Below are 16,971 nucleotides of genomic sequence, written 5' to 3'. Positions count from 1 at the left end.
TTTTCTTGATGTGGTAGAAGGGAGACACCACCCTTCCAAATCTCTTCCTAAGGGGGTAGGGAGAAAAGAAAAATATTTCTTCATGTGCATGAAAATTCTCCTATCCATTCTATTCAATAAACATAGGAATTTCTAGTCTAATATGGACAGAAGAAGAAGATGATGGAAAATTTTATAGTCACTGCATTAGTTTGTTTATGTTTTAATACAGCATGGATTAATCTTATTTACGGTAATTCTCTGATTAAACATGTGTACAATTGTCACAGATCAAGCTATTTCAGGGTCTTTAATGATTCTAAATTCTAAATCTCACCAAATTCATCTTGACTTACTCTTATGTTCTTAATTTTGTGTGTTTTGCTGTATGCTTGGACACTTTTTATTTTCTTACAAACCTTGTCTTATAAGTCTGTGTTTAGATTTAATTTTCTTTGTATAACCCAAGTGATATACATCATGAAAATCTGTTTTTTGGCACAAACAAGGTGGTTCTGATTATGAAAATAAATATAGTAACTTGTACGATTATGAGTATTTTGGCTAGATTTTTTTTATTTATAAATTTTGTATGTTGTCATCTGAAGTTGAATGGCATCTATTACAACTTGTCTCTCCTGAATCCTGAATCAGTCAATTCATCACTAATTTCCTAGTCCAGATAATCATTTTTGTCATTCATGATGGTACTTAGATAGTTAGCCATGCAGAGAGAAAAAATACTCCATGAGTATGTTTTATTGTTTTCAACATTAGACCTTCAGCCATAATCCTTAGATAATAGCAAATATTCCATTAATAAATTATTACTCTACCAGACAATTTTAACGACATATTTTCTTTTCTGTAAAGTATGAAAAAAATCACAAGTAGCCTATCTGAGACTTTTGACACATATTATCATTCACACGACGGTTGATTGATAACCACAAAGCTGAGTGACAGGCAGACGCTAGGAAGTGGAGCTAAATGGTCCTTTTCACCACAACAGACTGACTTATACATGTTCAGCCTTCTCCGCAGCAACACTGCAAATAGTTACACATCTTGAACCTTCAGAATGACTTATTAATATTCAAAAATTTCCCACCGTTAAATATGATGATACCTAGGATCTGCTATAAGGAAGCAGTACGATTGTTTCAAGGATTAAAAGCAATTACATTTTTTTTTCTGGCCCTGACATCATAAATATTTATCCTGCTAGACTAAGACCTTTCTGAGGGCTAGGACTCACTCTCTTATCTCTGGCATCTGCCACCATCCCAGTGGAGCTGAACATATGATCTTTAGAGTGTTGTCAACTTGGATTTTGCTTTGGAGTCTAATGGAATCCTAAGTCAAGTCGTGTTTCAGGAAGTTAGCCATTTCCTTTGATTCCTTTGTCAGGGTTTTCTCCCCTTTATAGAAAAATTCCTTAAAACTGGATGTCTGTATTTGCTTTTTTAATTTCCTCCATTCTCAGTCTCTTTTGAACCCACATTAATTGGTGTTTTGTTCCCTCCTCCCCTGAAAGAGCATCGCCAAAGTCCTTGATGATCACCATGGTATCAAATCCAGTAGGTGATTATTATTCCTCATCATATTAGGTCTATCAGCAATGCTAGGAAGTGCCGATCATTCTCTTCTTGAAACACTTTCTTTGTTTGCTTCCAGGAGCTAACCTCTCTTAGTTTTCCTTCTATTTTAATTGTCCCCCTTCCTCACTCTCCTCTGTTTTTCTTCATTTCCCTAAAGCCCATTCTTCAGCCCTTTTTTGTGGTTCTGCACTCACTCCTTAGGTTATCTTTCCCAGTTTCAGGGTTTTAAAAGCCATCTAAAGTCTGACAACCCCTAAATTTATATCTACAGCCCACATACCTCTCCTGAAATCATTCTCATACATCCAGCTGCCTACTCAACACATCCCCCTTAGATGTAAAGTTGTCATCTCAGACTTAATATGGCTAAACATGACTCTTGATTTCTAAACTCCCAATCTGCTCCTCCCACAGGGTTATTTTAGTGATTGGCAGCTCCATCCCAGTCACCTGGGCCAAAACCTTGGAGTCAACTGAGTTCCCTCTCTCTCTCATAAAATTCTTTGAGTGGTACCTTCAAAATATATCCTGAGTCCAATCACTTCTCAAGAACTTCTTTACTATCTATGTTATCTAAAGTGATATTGTCTTTCATTTCGATTATTACAACCTCCTAATTTCTGCTTCCCGCCCCCACACTCGGCAAGAGTAGGCATTCCAGTAATATGAATTAACAAAATTCATATTCAATTTGAATTTAGATTTTCGCTAAAGGAACAAAAGGATAGTTGCCTATTATTACCAAGTGGCTATTTGGAGGTCATCTCCCCCAGCTTCACTCTCAGGATTTGAGATCGTTTTGAAACCCCCTCACCAATCCACAGGCATTCATGCATGTCTGTGCAAACAATTCTTACTTCTTTTTCAATAAGCTTTAAAGGCTGCTTTTTAATTTTGGCAGCACATATACTAAAAGTGGAACAATACAGAGAAGATTAGCATGGCCCCTGCACAATGGTGACACACAAATTCATGAAGCCTTCCATACTTTTCAAACTGTTACATTTAGAATGGATAAGCAATGAGGTCCTACTGTATAGCACAGGGAACTGTATCTAATCTCTTGTGATAGAACATGATGGAAGATAATATAAGAAAAACAATGTACATGTATGTGTGACTGGGTCACTTTGCTGTACAGCAGAAATTGACACAGCATTGTTAATCAATTATAGATAATTAAAAAAAATTCAAAAGACTTCCTTTTAACTCCTGTAAAGTTACTCCAGTAAGGTAGGTAATGCTCCTTTAGGTGGAGGAAGGTGGCTTCCACCTTAGAGCAAAATATGAGGCTAAGCTAGCTAAGCCAGATGGAGAGCTAAGATTCTACTCTGGTATCAAAGAGTAGAAGTGTAAGCACATTTTTGAAGACTAAGATTCTTTTATAGTGGATGATGGAGTAAGACATTAACAAGGCATGGAATCTGACAGTACTGCCTATCTAGGTAGGATCTTAAATCAGATATAATTGGCCACTGACTTCCCAGTAACGGGAATAACTTTAAGATCAATGACCACTGATAGATATTTTCTTCCTAAAAGGGCCCAAATCAGCATTTATGCTGGCTTGGTTTGTTCCTCACTTATTCTGACCCATTCTATTATTTATTCCACAGGTCTCAGGCTTGAATATTATCTCAGTCTGGGTTTCCTCATTGCCCTAATTTTAGGTTTCATGCTATGTGGTCTTGATCTGCCTTTGGCTATTAGGTTCATCAAAAAATTTAAGTTTGCAATAATAGCTTCTAGTTCTTTGTGCCAGGAGCCCTAGGGCCTTTGGATCCTCAGCCAAATGACAAAAATGAGTAAGAACAATTTCTCCACTTTCACTAATAGGAGAGCAAAGTACTCATCACATTCTCAGCAGAGTTGGCCTTTCATCAAACTCTCTCTTTTTAAAATTTATTTATTTAATTTTTTAGGTCCTCACCTGCGTCATATGGAAGTTCCCAGGTTAGGGTTAGGAGTTCTGGAGCTGCAGCTGCCTGCCTTTACCACAGTCACAGTAAAGCAGGATGCAAGTTGCACCTGAGACCTACACCACAGCTGTAGCAATGCCAGATCTCTTAACCCACTGAGCAAGGCCAGGGATCTAAACCACATCTTCGGGGACACTAACCCAATGAGCCAAAATGGGAACTCCAAAAGTTTCTTATTTGGGATGATTGGGTCTAAGGTTTAATCAAAGGGTATTTGGCTCACACAAAAAGATGTAGAATTGTTAGCTCTTCGCTATAACCCTACTTTGAGTATTCAGATAATAATAATTATTATAGCTACAACAAATACTGCTTACCTTATGTTAGACAATGTATTCTATTCTTTCCTTTTTTTTTTGTCTTTTTGCTATTTCTTGGGCCACTCCCGCGGCACATGGAGGTTCCCAGGCTAGGGGTCCAATCGGAGCTGTAGCCACCGGCCTACGCCAGAGCCACAGCAACGCGGGATCCGAGCCAGGTCTGCAACCTACACCACAGCTCACGGCAACGCCGGATCGTTAACCCACTGAGCAAGGGCAGGGACCGAACCCGCAACCTCATGGTTCCTAGTCGGATTCGTTAACCACTGCGCCACGACGGGAACTCCCTATTTTCTTTTTTAAAACAAATGTTATCATTTTATTATATTTTTTATATATCTCCTATTCTTTACTTTTAATGGTCATGAAAACCTTATGAAACAGGGACTATTTTAATCTCTTTTCTATATATAAAAATATGAGGTTTAGGAAGTCATAGGAAGTGACAGGAGAGGCAAATTGCAGATACAAATATATGCCTAATGTCAATTATTATTATTATTATTATTATTTTGTCTTTTTAGGGCCACACCCACGGCATATGGAAGTTCCCGGGCTAGGGGTCTAATCAGAGCTATAGCTGCCGGCCTATGCCACAGCCACAGCAATGCCAGATCTGAGCCGTGTCTGCAACCTACACTTCAGCTCACAGCAACACGGATCCTTAACCCAATGAGCGAGGCCAGGGATTGAAACAAGGACCATTATTTTAAAAACTTCACATTACTATCTCCCTTAGAACAGGGGTAGTGACTATGAAGCAGGGCATGTTGCTTTTTCCTTTTTCTGTGAGAGAAGGAACCCAATGTGTGAGTCCTTTCCTAATTATATTAATTTCTGTCCTGGAAGAATAAGGAAGATGAATCATTTCAATGCACCTTTGGTGCCCAGATTGAGAAAATAAACCAGGCTACTAAATGTTTTCCTAAAGGTCCCTACTTAATAGGAGCTTAGGGAAACTACTTAATCATTTATGTCATTGAACAAACCATGAGATCGGGATATTTTCTGTCCTGGCAGATTTTGAAAAAATGGAGCCAGAAAACTTTAGGATGAAGAAGTCACATTTGAGCAACATTCTCTGGGGTTATCCTGTCCTAAGGCATCTCTCTTCTTGTTACTTATTAAAAGTAGCTTTGACTCAAATGTTAATGTTTAAATTGGATTTTTAGTATACCAATTTCACTGTTTTTTAGAAAAACCTATAATTCCACCTCTGGGCCTTTTTAGCTACATTAATAAGTCCCAAACCTATATAAATAAATTTCGATTGTCTGAAAGTGAAAGTACTTCATGAATCAGACTGACAAAAACAAGGAAACCCAAACTCATTTAGACCTATAATTGGATCATTCCTACTTTTGGCAATCCCTTATATATTTCCCAATGAATTAACATGATTACACCTGAGACCCAGAGAACGTAAATTTTCACTTTAAATTAAAGAGAGGGTGCTTGATAGATCTTTTCTCTGACCAGCAAGAGGTCTCCAGAGACTCCAAGATTCATTAATACATTGAGCTTTGAGGTTTTGGATTTAGCAGACTATCTATGTGGAGTCAATATTAAGTGGTCTAATGCTCAAATTCCTTCTCAACTAGTTGTCTCCATGGGTTAGAAAATGCTGCTAGCAAAGCCATTTATTCTTTGTAGAGTGGAGAAAGTTGCTGTTCCAAACTATTGGTTGGATTATTAACCTCAGCTTGTAAATGTTTGCAGTGTTTCACAAGGCAAGAGCCAGGGACAATCAAACCATGACAATTGATTAGTTCCTTTTGTACTTGGGTAAGCTTGATATCATCCCAAAGGAAAACAAACAATGTCATTTCCCTTCTGCCCCCAAGAATCTCATCTTGCTTGGTCAAATTCACACCACTTTTTAAAAGAGAAAAGCAGAAGGCTTTTTGTGTTACCCCCAAGGTCATCAACAGTGGGGATGGTGTAGACACATCATATTACTTTATGTCAAGGGCCATTTTACCAGTTATTCCATTGTATAGGGGAGACCCCTGGGACATCTGAGCCTACATGGATAGAGGAAAGAGAGATTGAACTCTTGGCTTCCACCATCATGTGCTTGAATTCCAGCCCCATGTATGAAACTGTCTTCTCAAAATGTCCACTTGATAAATTCAGACACATTTCATATTTAACATGTAAAAATAGAACTCTCTTCTTCTTCTTATAGATAGATAGATAAGGTATTTCTGCCTGGCATCTGTGAATATGACTTTATTTGGAAAAAGGGTCTTTGCAGATACAATTAGGTTAAGGATCTTAAGATGAGATCATTCTGGATTATCTATGTAGGTCCTAAATCTAATGACAAGTGGGTATATAAGAGATAGAAGAGAAGATGCACAGAAGAGGAGAAGGCCAAGTGAAGACAGAGGTAGAGATTGTGGTCATACAACCCTAAGTCAAAAACGGCCTAGAGCCATGAGAAGCGGAAGAGACAAGGAACGATGCTCCCCTAGAGCCTTTGGCAGGAATATGGCCCTGCTGACACCTTCGTTTTGGACTTCTGTCCTTTAGAACGATGAGAGACTAATTCTTACTGTTTTAAACCACCAACTTTGTGATGCTTTGTTACAGTAGCCCCAGGAAATAAATGCGGGCCCCAAGTCTGCTTTAGCCTTCAGGTGATGGCAACTCTGGTCTTTCAGCTCAGTTCAAAAACTGTGAGGTGGGGAAGGAAGGTCATCCTTGACTCCTTTCCTCTCTCTAATCCTTCAGCAAATCCTGTTTCTTTACTGTCAAAATATTCCAAGGAGTTGATTATTTCTTGTTATTTCCATTACTACGGGCATCACCCATGCTACATCCTCTCTCACCTACAAAACCTCCTAACTCATCTCCTTGATTTGATCATGTCTACTACACTTGATTTTCAAAAAAAACAGCAGGAATGAGCCTTTTAAAAGCCAAATCAGGTCACCACATTTCTCCACTTAAATAATGTTGGTGGTTTTCCATTTTACTCAGTAAAACCAAAGTTCTTACAATGCCTCTAAAACCCCAGGTCAACTGCTTCTTACTCTTAACTTGGTATAAGAACTGCCCAGAACCCCTTTTCAAAAACTGCAACACCTCCCCTTGCTCACACCCTATCCTCCTTAGCCTAATTACTCTCTACAATGATACTTAACTTTCTAACTAAATATGTGACTTTTTTTATTAAGTTGTATCGACTCTCTTCCCCCATTAGAATGTAAGCATCATGAGAGCAGGGTTGGGTGTTTTTGGTTTTGTTTTGTTTTTTCCTATTTTTGCCACTGCTGTATCCCAAGCTTCTAGAATAACTGTTCTCAAATTCTTTCTACAAAAGGCCAGGGTGTAAATATTTTATTTGCTCTGCAGTCCACGAGGTTTTTGTTGCTGCTATTTAATCTTGCCATTGTAGTGAGAAAGCAGCCATAGACTGAATGTGGCTATGCTCCAACAAGACTTTATTTGCAAAAACAGGCATTGGGCAGGAAATGGCCTGTGAGCTCTAGCTTGCCAATCTCTGTTCTTGAAAAACATCTAGCACCCAATAGTTGAGCGAGTAAATACATAAAAATCACAAAATTGGGTTAAGTTATTAATCCTCGGGGGGCCTCATTTTCTTTAGCTAGCAAATCAGGATATTAATAAACCCCCCCAGGGTTGTTTTAAAGTTTAAATGGGAAAAGATAAGGTGAGAACACCTAGATGAGTGTCACAGGATGAAATTCAGAGTAGGGCTTCCTCCCTCTGCCATTCAAAGGGAGTAGGAAAAGGTAAAATGTATTATTACAAAGCATTGTCACAGTTCCCATGTGGTGCAGTGGGTTAAGGATCAGGTGTCACTGCAGCAGTGTGAGTCGCTGCTGTGGTGTGTGGTGCAGGTTCTATCCCTAGCTCGGGAACTTCTACATGCTGCTTGTTCGGCAAAAAAAAGCATTATCTTAGGCCATTTGGCTTCAATAATAAACATTTACCTCTCACAGTTCTAGAGGTTGGAATTCTGAGATCAGGGTGACAGGCTGTTGGGTTCTTGGTTTGGAACCTCTTCCTAATTTACAGGCCACAGTCCTCTCACTGAATCCTCACAGGGCAGAGAACAGAAAGGAAGCAAGCCCTCTCAGTCTCTTAGAAGGATGCTAATCTGTTCATGAGGGCTCCACCCTCATGAACTGATTACCTTTTAAAGGCCCCACATCCCAATACCATCACATTGAAGATTAAAGTTTCAACATATAAACTTTAGGGGGCCACAAACATTCAGTCCATAGCAAACATCTTGTATTTGTACATTATTATTATTTTTCTTCTTGAGGCCGTACCCATGACATATGAAAGTTCCTGGGCCAGGGATTGAATCAGAGTTGTGGCAATGCCATATCCTTCAACCTACTGCACTGGGCCAGGGATCAAACCCTCATCTCTGCAGATACCTAGCCACTGCAGTCAGATTCTTACCTACTGTGCCACAGTGGGAACTCCTGTACCTTGTTTTAAGGCTGAGCATTTTCATGGGTGTTTTTCTTTTTTTCTTTTTTTTTCCTTTTATTTTCTTTATAGGGCTGCACCTGAGGTATATGGAAATTCTCAGGCTAGGGGTCAAATCTGAGCTGTAGCTGATGGCCTACTCCTCAGCCACAGCAACACCAGATCTGTGACTCATCTGCAACCTACATTGCAGCTCATGGCAATGCTGGATCCTTAACCCACTGAGTGAGGCCAGGGATTGAACCTGAATCCTTATTGCTACTAGTCAGATTTGTTATTGCTGAGGTACAATGGGAACTCCTCAGGCATTATTTCTTAAGTCTTATTTCTTAAGATCATTTCTCTCAATTCCTTTATTGCTTTCTTCCTTTTTCAACCAAAGGAAATGCTAATTTCATTAGTTTTTGTAACCACAGTAGAGAGGTCCTTCATAATTCATGGATCATTTCTCCAACCCAGACTCGTTAATTTTCCATGCCACATAAGTCTCGGGGCCCATTAATCTCAGGATTATGAAACTATGATGCAGTAGTTATTTAAAGATATTAAGACTATTTAAATGGGCCTTTGTGTACTAGTTTGCAATTTGTAAATGTAGTTAAAGCTGGAAAGAAAAAGATGAAAGGGGCACTGTGACTGAAAAGGTAGTGTTAGCCAGGAGTTCCCTTCATGACAAGATCATTTGAACATATTTTGATAATGGGCAGGTGCCAAAAAATGTTTGAAGAATGGGATGAAGAAAAAGAATAATACTGGAAATGGCAGGGGAATGATTTTCTAGCTCAGCTCTGCCAACAAGGTAACCAGGGAAGAGAAGGACTGAATGAACACAAAATTTTGGTTACTGCACAGAATAGGATCAAAGAAAAGGAAAGAATAATCAGAGGTAATGATGGTAATTTGTTTTTTTAGTTCAGAGATAATTGACCCACACTGAAGACATAATTATGGCACATTAAGGAGATTAAAAGAAAGACAAAGGCAAAGGCATGGAGAGAGGACAAACATGATTCAAGATCTTATAATTATGATGTCTTTATAACCACAATATTTTGATATTAGCCTTTCAACCTACAAAATGCAGGAACAGCAGAAAACCAAGCAGATCCCATTTCTGTTGTCAGATATGGGTTTTCTTTTTTTTCTTCCCATTTCTTTCCCTTTTAGGTCTCTTCTAACAGCTGCCAGTATTTGAATGGTCGCTGCTTGTAATAGGATGTAGAAAAGTGAAGAGAAATGATGGTCTATTTAGATGAGAGGAGAGTCTGCAGGAGCACTCTCCACTCCTTCTTTTTCATCCAGCTCAAGCAAGGGTATTTTGGGCTCAGTCCGAAAGTCTAGCAGCTCTCAGCTGGGATTTCTTTTAGATCTGAACTTCCCAAAGTGTGACTTATGAGGCACAGAGATGATTTTAAGTTATGTGGGAACAGTTTTTTGTGGTTGCATCAGTTACAGATCTGAATGAGCATTTAAAGTGTTATTTATCTCTTAAATCTGTTATCATGGTTGTTATTCGCTTAGGATGAGGCCAAGTAAACACAGTGAGTCAATTTAAAGGATGCTGCTATGTAAATAATTGTACTAATGGAGCATGACTTTGGTACACATCATAATAGAGGCTATCATGAGTTACTGACATTTGTGAAATGCTGTTTAGTGCCTCCCTTTCCTTTATCCCATGGACCCTTTCTCATGGGAAAGAGATGGGGTGACAGTTCTGAAACACCATTGGATTGGAAAAAGTGTTGCTGTATACTGACCGCATTGGTATTAATCCCAGCAAGCTGAAACCTCCAGAATTTGGGACTTGAATTATGTAACAAGTCACTCACTGTTGGCAGGTTCACTATATCTAGAGAGTATGCACAGAGAAAGCCAGAGATGTCATCAAAGCTGCATGGTATAGCAGAGACATGTTTGTTTTCTGTCTCAATGTGTGTGTGTATGTGTGTGTGTGTGTACACACATGCTAGGTTGACTGCAGGAGTAATATTTTGCCTTAATATAGATAGGTGTTTTCCAGAACCATGAAGACTCTCCAATCAAGACAAGATTTACTGGGAGTTCCCTGGTGGTTCAGTGGGTTAAGGATATGGCATTGTCACTGCTGCGGCTTGGGTAGCTACTCTGGGGGGTTTAATCCCTGGCCCCAGAGTGGGATTTGTCAAGAAAGACACACAGAACCCACTAAAAGAAATTCAGTGTTTCCCAACTCAGTTCTCTTCTTACCCCTAACTTCTCTTATTACACACATGCAGACACCTTCCCTTTGATCCAGGGCTCAATCCATCGTTTTTGGAGGTGCAATTCACTGCTTGGCTAGTTTTTAGGGGGTAAGGAGCCACTACTCCCTGTACTTTCAAACTGAACTTCTAAAAGTCTTTTCTTTCACTTGAAAACTAGAACCGACATCTAAACTACTTGCTAAAGAAGGAAGTGAGACAATTCTTCTAAGTATACAAGCGAGTTGCAAAGTCTCCAGGTTGAGAAACATAAGCCTAAGAAATACAAGGGAAATTGGTTACAAACCATTATTAGATGGAAGTATCTTGCCAGGCAGACTTCAGAAATGCCATTGCATTTTTTTTTTTTTTCAAAATTAGACGCAATCCTCCCATCTCTCTCTTTATGGCAAAGTTTTCTGCTTTGAAACTTCCATCTACTGCTCTCTCTCATTTGGAGCATCCTCTGGTACCATGGTGCTCAGCTTGCTAAGTCTACTCTTTGCTCATACATCCGTATGTGAGTCTTCTTCTTCCTTAAAACTCTTACAGGACATTTTCTTCACCCATTTCCTACATGGACATCTTTAGAGGGATGTTATTCAGCATACAACACCTGGTTTCCAACTCACTTGCCTTTCGAAATTCCTGTAGTAGCAATGTTTAAGGTTGAACAAAGAAAAAGAGTCACTGGAAGTTTATATTTAACGTCAGTTAACTATTTTATTTAATGTCTTACGAATTACATAAATTCTTAAATATCTGTAGTGTGTAGCATCTCTATCTCTACTATCTATCTGTCTGTCTATCTATCATCTATCTACCTACCTACCTACCTATCTATCTATCATCTATCTTTGTAGTGTGTGGTAGACTAGGTACTAGATTCTTCCCTACAGCTGTTGGTTAAATCTGTCTTTAGTTGTCATTAATTAACGACATTTGGAAGGTCTAACTTGGCTTTTCACCCAAACATCCTCCTCTTTGCTCTCAGCTTCATTTTTTTTTTCAGGCATGCGTAAAGGGCTCGAACCTTCTTCTGTACATCTTTGTCTCATAGAATTTCTTCAGATTCTTACCCTTGAACGCTCCTGCTCTTTACCTGACCACTAGTATCAATCTTTTGCCTCAGATTCATTCCCTATGTCTTCTTTGACTTAATGCTTCATTAAAAAAAATTCATTTCTCCCCTACTCTGAATACAATCTTGGGTTTCTGTTAGAATACAATCTTGACTCATCCACTCTGTTACCATAAGAATTTTCCCTTCCATGTAGCAATATCATTAGACAGGAAGGTGGATTTAGTTTAACAATAAATCTTTGCCTACACAAATCTACAGAATTTTAACTTAACTACCCTGAACTTGGTCCCAGAAAGAGATGAGACAGGTCTGTGCCACACTCAGGAGTTTAGTTTACACACCTGGCGGTTTGTGTTGGTATTTTCAACCCACACCTCTCTGACCAGACAGGACTGTGATACTCTTTAGTTTTAGCCTAGAAATGGCCTCAGACTCCTTCTTAACGTGGTGCTCAAGACAATCACCACTAAACTGGGAAAATAATCTTCAAAGGGAAACTTATTTGCATTCTTGGAATAAAATAATGGAAAAAAACCCTGGGTAATCTTACAGGCATTTGTGGAAGGAAATGATAAATTATGTAATAATTTCTCTTGCTCCCTTACTTCACAGGGCATTTTTAGCAGCCTTAATAAGTGTAATTTTTCAAGTACTTTGTGACCCGAGAGAAGTGCAGGTGCCTAGTTGCATTAGCCTGAGCTCTGTAGGGAAAGAGTCAATATTAAACCTTCCAAGCCTGACAGCTCCACTTCAGACATGCCCAATTTACCACATTTCAGCTTTAAGCAACCTGGGTCAGGATGAAGGCTGTGTTCTGCTCCTGCTTGACACCTTCTGAGGATGCATTGTCAGCTTTAACAAGCTATGTATTGACATTATTCAATATACCTTATCTGCCAAGATGCATTCTAGCCATTTAAACAAGGGTATACTTTCAAGCTGGCAATAAGAATGACTAGCATAATGCTTATGGTGTCAAAACTTGAGCACACAATGTCACTTATTGACTGTATAGGTACTGGGAAGATGCAAGACACAACTTTTTAGTTTACAGGAATTTTGTAAGGAAAAAGTAGGGACCCCTAAATCTTTGAATCAGTTCTTTCTTTCAAAAGGAATTACTTGCAACACTATCTATGTATCTATCTCTTATTCATGTTTGTGTATGTGTATATGAATGTGTTTATGTATACACATATATTTCTGTTATTCATTCTATTTCTGCACCTCCTCTTAGTGAATTTAGTTTCATGGTCTTTCTGAGCCATGACTTATTCATGGGATTTCTGCTCCTTAAGGTCACATGTTCTTCATATATCCCTGCTGAACACCCCTGGGATCTCCCACACATAACCCCTTCAGTAGTGTGCTTGGGCTCCAGAAAGTCACATTAGCCTTAACTCCCCCTTCTTCTTCTTGTCCAAAACACTACTATGCAAGCCTTCAACTGTATGAAAAGTTTGGAGTAACTAAAGGAAATGAGAATATAATAGGGGAAAAACAATCAGTGTGAAATACAACTGTTCCAGTAGTGGAAAGCATCCAGGAAATTCAACGTTGGAGGGGTAAGGATTGATTTTGAGTGTGTGTTGGGGGGTTTCTTTGGAATGTTTTCTGTTCCTTACTTTGTATCACTGTTCTCATACGCACCTCTTTCTAGCACCATCACTTTCTTCCATTGGCTCTGCTGCAGGCTGTCCACGCTGTTCTCTATCCACAAGGAGGACATATGCCAAAATTTTACTTATTTGCTTTAACACAATATATATTTTTTTTATTCCTGTAGGATAATTTTATTTTTTATTTTGTTATAATTATTTTTATTTTGTCCATTATAGCTGGTTTACAGTGTTCTGTCAATTTTCTACTGTACAGCAAGGTGACCTAGTCACACATACATGTATACGTTCTTTTTTCTCACATTATCATGCTTCATCATAAGTGACTAGATATAGTTCCCAGTGCTACACAGCAGGATGTCATTGCTTATCCACTCCAAAGGCAATAGTTTTCATCTATTAATCCCAAATTTCCAGTCCATCCCACTCCCTGCCCCTCCCCTCTGGTAACCACAAGTCTGTTCTCCATGTCCATGATTTTCTTTTCTGTTAACACAATATTTAGAAAATGCCTCTGAGATCATCAGCTGGACAGAACCCTCAGCTCATTTCTTTTCAATCCCATTGAATAATGTGTTAAAGAGTAATGGGGTCTGAGGACTTTGTTGCTTGGAACCCACACAACAGTGCAGGTCGGTATAAGGACATTCCCTTTGAGTATTTTCCAACAGTGGGAATTGCAAATTCATTTCTTCATTATTTTGAGTGTCCAATAGTTACCTATAAAATCAAACAGGGAGAAATGTTCACCTTTCAAAGAGAAACAACCCTAGGATGAAACCAGCGGCAACAAACACAGTAGCTTAGATGGCCAGGTAAGGAAATTGATTGATTGAGTAGAAGTTGTAGCAAATTAAGCCTATGTATTTCTTCTAAAGGTGTCATTCACAGATATCAGGACCTCAGGAGTTGCTCAATTACAGGTGTAGCATGTTTGTATGGCTTAGGTACAACTCCACTGTATTAACTTCACTTACGATACAAGCTAAGTGCTACTAAGTTTGTAAGACATCATGGCCTTGTGATATTATATTTGATTTTTAGTATGTGGAAATTCAAACAGAGTTGTCAGGACTTTCTTTCTTCTTGAGAAAGCACAATGTTACGTGTGAAATCTCCAATTTAATTTTTGAAAGTAATTCAAATAAAAAACAACTCAGTGTAAATCAACAAAATGTCTGCAGGCCAAATTTGTCCTATAAGCAAAGATACTGTATTCCATCTAAATCCTTAAGGCAAGAGAAACATTTTCCTAACTGCCCTAATAACTTGAGAGATTGTTTTTCTTACAGCAGGGGTAATACTTCATATTATAATTAGAATGACTGTACCTCATGTTTTGCCTGAGGCAGTCCTGGTTTATGGCAATAATCATGGTATCCAGTTTTATTTAGCATTTGTCCTAGATTTTTCATTTTTTGAGCATGGTGTCATTATTGATAGCTGCATTTTAAATAACCAGTATGCTTTCTTTGGTTGATTTCATTTCTATTTCTAGTTTCTGCCATGTCAAATATGAGATGCATTGTGCAGCAAAAAGAATTCTTTAATATATAGTTAAATATGAAAAATGGGCTAATAACCTATTTCTCTTTTTTGACTCTTTCCAAATGTAAGGTAGCTAACACCCTAACTTATTCCCTTGAATAATAGCTTTTTTTTTTTTTTTTTTTTTTTGCATGTGGAAGTTCCTGGGCCAGAGATAGAACCTGAGCCACTGCAGTGACAACTCCAAAACCCTAACTACTAGACCACCAGGGAACGCCTGAATGGCAGCATTAAGAGTGCTTGTTGGTGTAGTCTTGTAGGAGAAACTAGGGACAGCTAACACCGTTTAGGCAGTAAAGGGAGAACTCTTTATTGCTGCTGTTTCTGCTGGCTACTTGATAAATTGCTGTGGTCTTGGCTAGAGAAGCTAGATACACAAAGCACCAGTCACAGACAGTGCGAAACTTGGAAAATTATAGGTTAGATTTATGTGGAAACACGTATGAGAAATATTTATTAGAGTGCAGTTGATACAGTGATTTTTGTCATTTATTCTAGAGTAACTCTATCTACAACAATTAATTTATTTTACTGTTTCATTATGCTTTTTATAATTTTATTTTTTTCATTGTTATTTCTCCCAACACAAGTTTTTTCCCCACTGTACAGCAAGGGAACCCACTTAACACATACATGTATACATAATTTTTTCTCTCATTGTTGTGCTGTGTTATAAATATCTAGACATAGTTCTTAGTGCTGCACAGCAGGATCTCATTGTTAATCCATTCCAAAAGCAATAGTTTGCATCCATTAACCCCAAGCTTCCAATCCCTCCCACTCTCTCCCCCTCCCCCAGGCAACCACAAGTCTTTTCTCCAAGTCCATGATTTTCTTTTCTGTGGAAAGTTTCATTTGTGCTGTATATTAGATACCAGATATGAGTGATATAATATGGTATTTGTCTTTCTCTTTCTGACTTACTTCACTCAGTATGCGTCTCTAGTTCCACCCATGTTGCTGCAAATGGCATTATTTTGTTCTTTTTTTATGGCTGAGTAGTATTCTATATGATCCAGCAATCCCATTCTTTGACATATATCAGGACAAAACTTTCCTTAAAAAATACACATGCACCCGCATATTCGTTGCAGCTCTATTCACAATAGGCAAGATGTGGAAATAACCCAAATGTCCATTGACAGATAATTGGATTAGGAAGATGTGGTATATATACACAATGGAATACTACTCAGTCATTATACTTTTTGTTTTACTTTGTAATATATATCATTATTGCAAAGAGCTAAAGCAAAAAAAAAAGTGTGTACTTAGTAAGAGATTAAAAATAAATTTTTGTTTCTTAAGAACATATTGATGAATGTAAAACTTTCATAAAATTTCATTGCAATTATTATTCACTATGCTATCTTTTTTCCTTTTTATTTATTTATTTATTTTTCCACTATGCTATCTTGATATTGATGACTACATAAAAACCAGAAATCAGAAATATGCTAAATTGGAGTTCCCATCATGGCTCAGTGGTTAACGAATCCGACTAGTAACCACGAGGTTGCGGGTTCAGTCTCTGGCCTTGCTCAGTGGGTTAAGGATCTGGCATTGCCGTGAGCTGTGGTGCAGGTCGCAGACAAGGCTTGGATCCTGAGTTGCTATGGCTCTGGCGCAGGCCGGCAGCTGTAGCTCTGATTAGACCCCTAGCCTGGGAAACTCCATATGCCTCAGGAGCAGCCCTAGAAAAAGCAAAAAGACAAAAAAAAAAAAGCTAAATAAATAAAATATTAAAGATGCATCAGCATATATTTAGAAAGTTCATAGTTACTTTAAAAATATACTAACCCACGGACAATGATTGAAAACATAAAGCTACAGAAAGTCCACTTATTTCATCCTATGAAGACTGACTTTTCATTTAGTTCAAATGATGGCTTCAAATTAATTTCTCTTATTATTGATCCCAACTCTCCTTGTGAGATAATAAATGTAAAGTAATTGCTGTTAATATTATAGTTTCATTAGCAGAAGAAATTTATAAAGCTTTAAATGATACCAGCTTTTTTTCCCTTGGTGTAAACAAATTCTTCAAGTGGAAAATAAACTTAGATAAATTTAACAGTCATTTACTCTTAAGTCCCAATTAATGGAATCAAAGTCATTCTGTTAAAGTTACAACATCTGACAGTAT

General features: G+C 38.2%; 1 non-coding gene across 1 annotated transcript; it reads left to right on the top strand.

Moving 5' to 3' along the window:
* The first annotated feature begins 2,461 nt into the window (after positions 1-2,461).
* Positions 2,462-2,572, top strand: LOC146398167 (U6 spliceosomal RNA). Its single transcript, XR_014822165.1, has one exon. It is a non-coding gene; the product is annotated as a U6 spliceosomal RNA (small nuclear RNA).
* Positions 2,573-16,971: the final 14,399 nt, after the last annotated feature.

This window comes from Sus scrofa, chromosome 12, assembly GCF_054392235.1.
Source record: "Sus scrofa isolate SSC_HxYL_T2T_F1_AM1 chromosome 12, Sscrofa_HxYL_maternal_Yorkshire_Landrace_v2.0, whole genome shotgun sequence".
NCBI classification, from domain to species: Eukaryota; Metazoa; Chordata; class Mammalia; order Artiodactyla; family Suidae; genus Sus; species Sus scrofa.
This window is presented reverse-complemented; position numbering and strand designations above follow the sequence as displayed.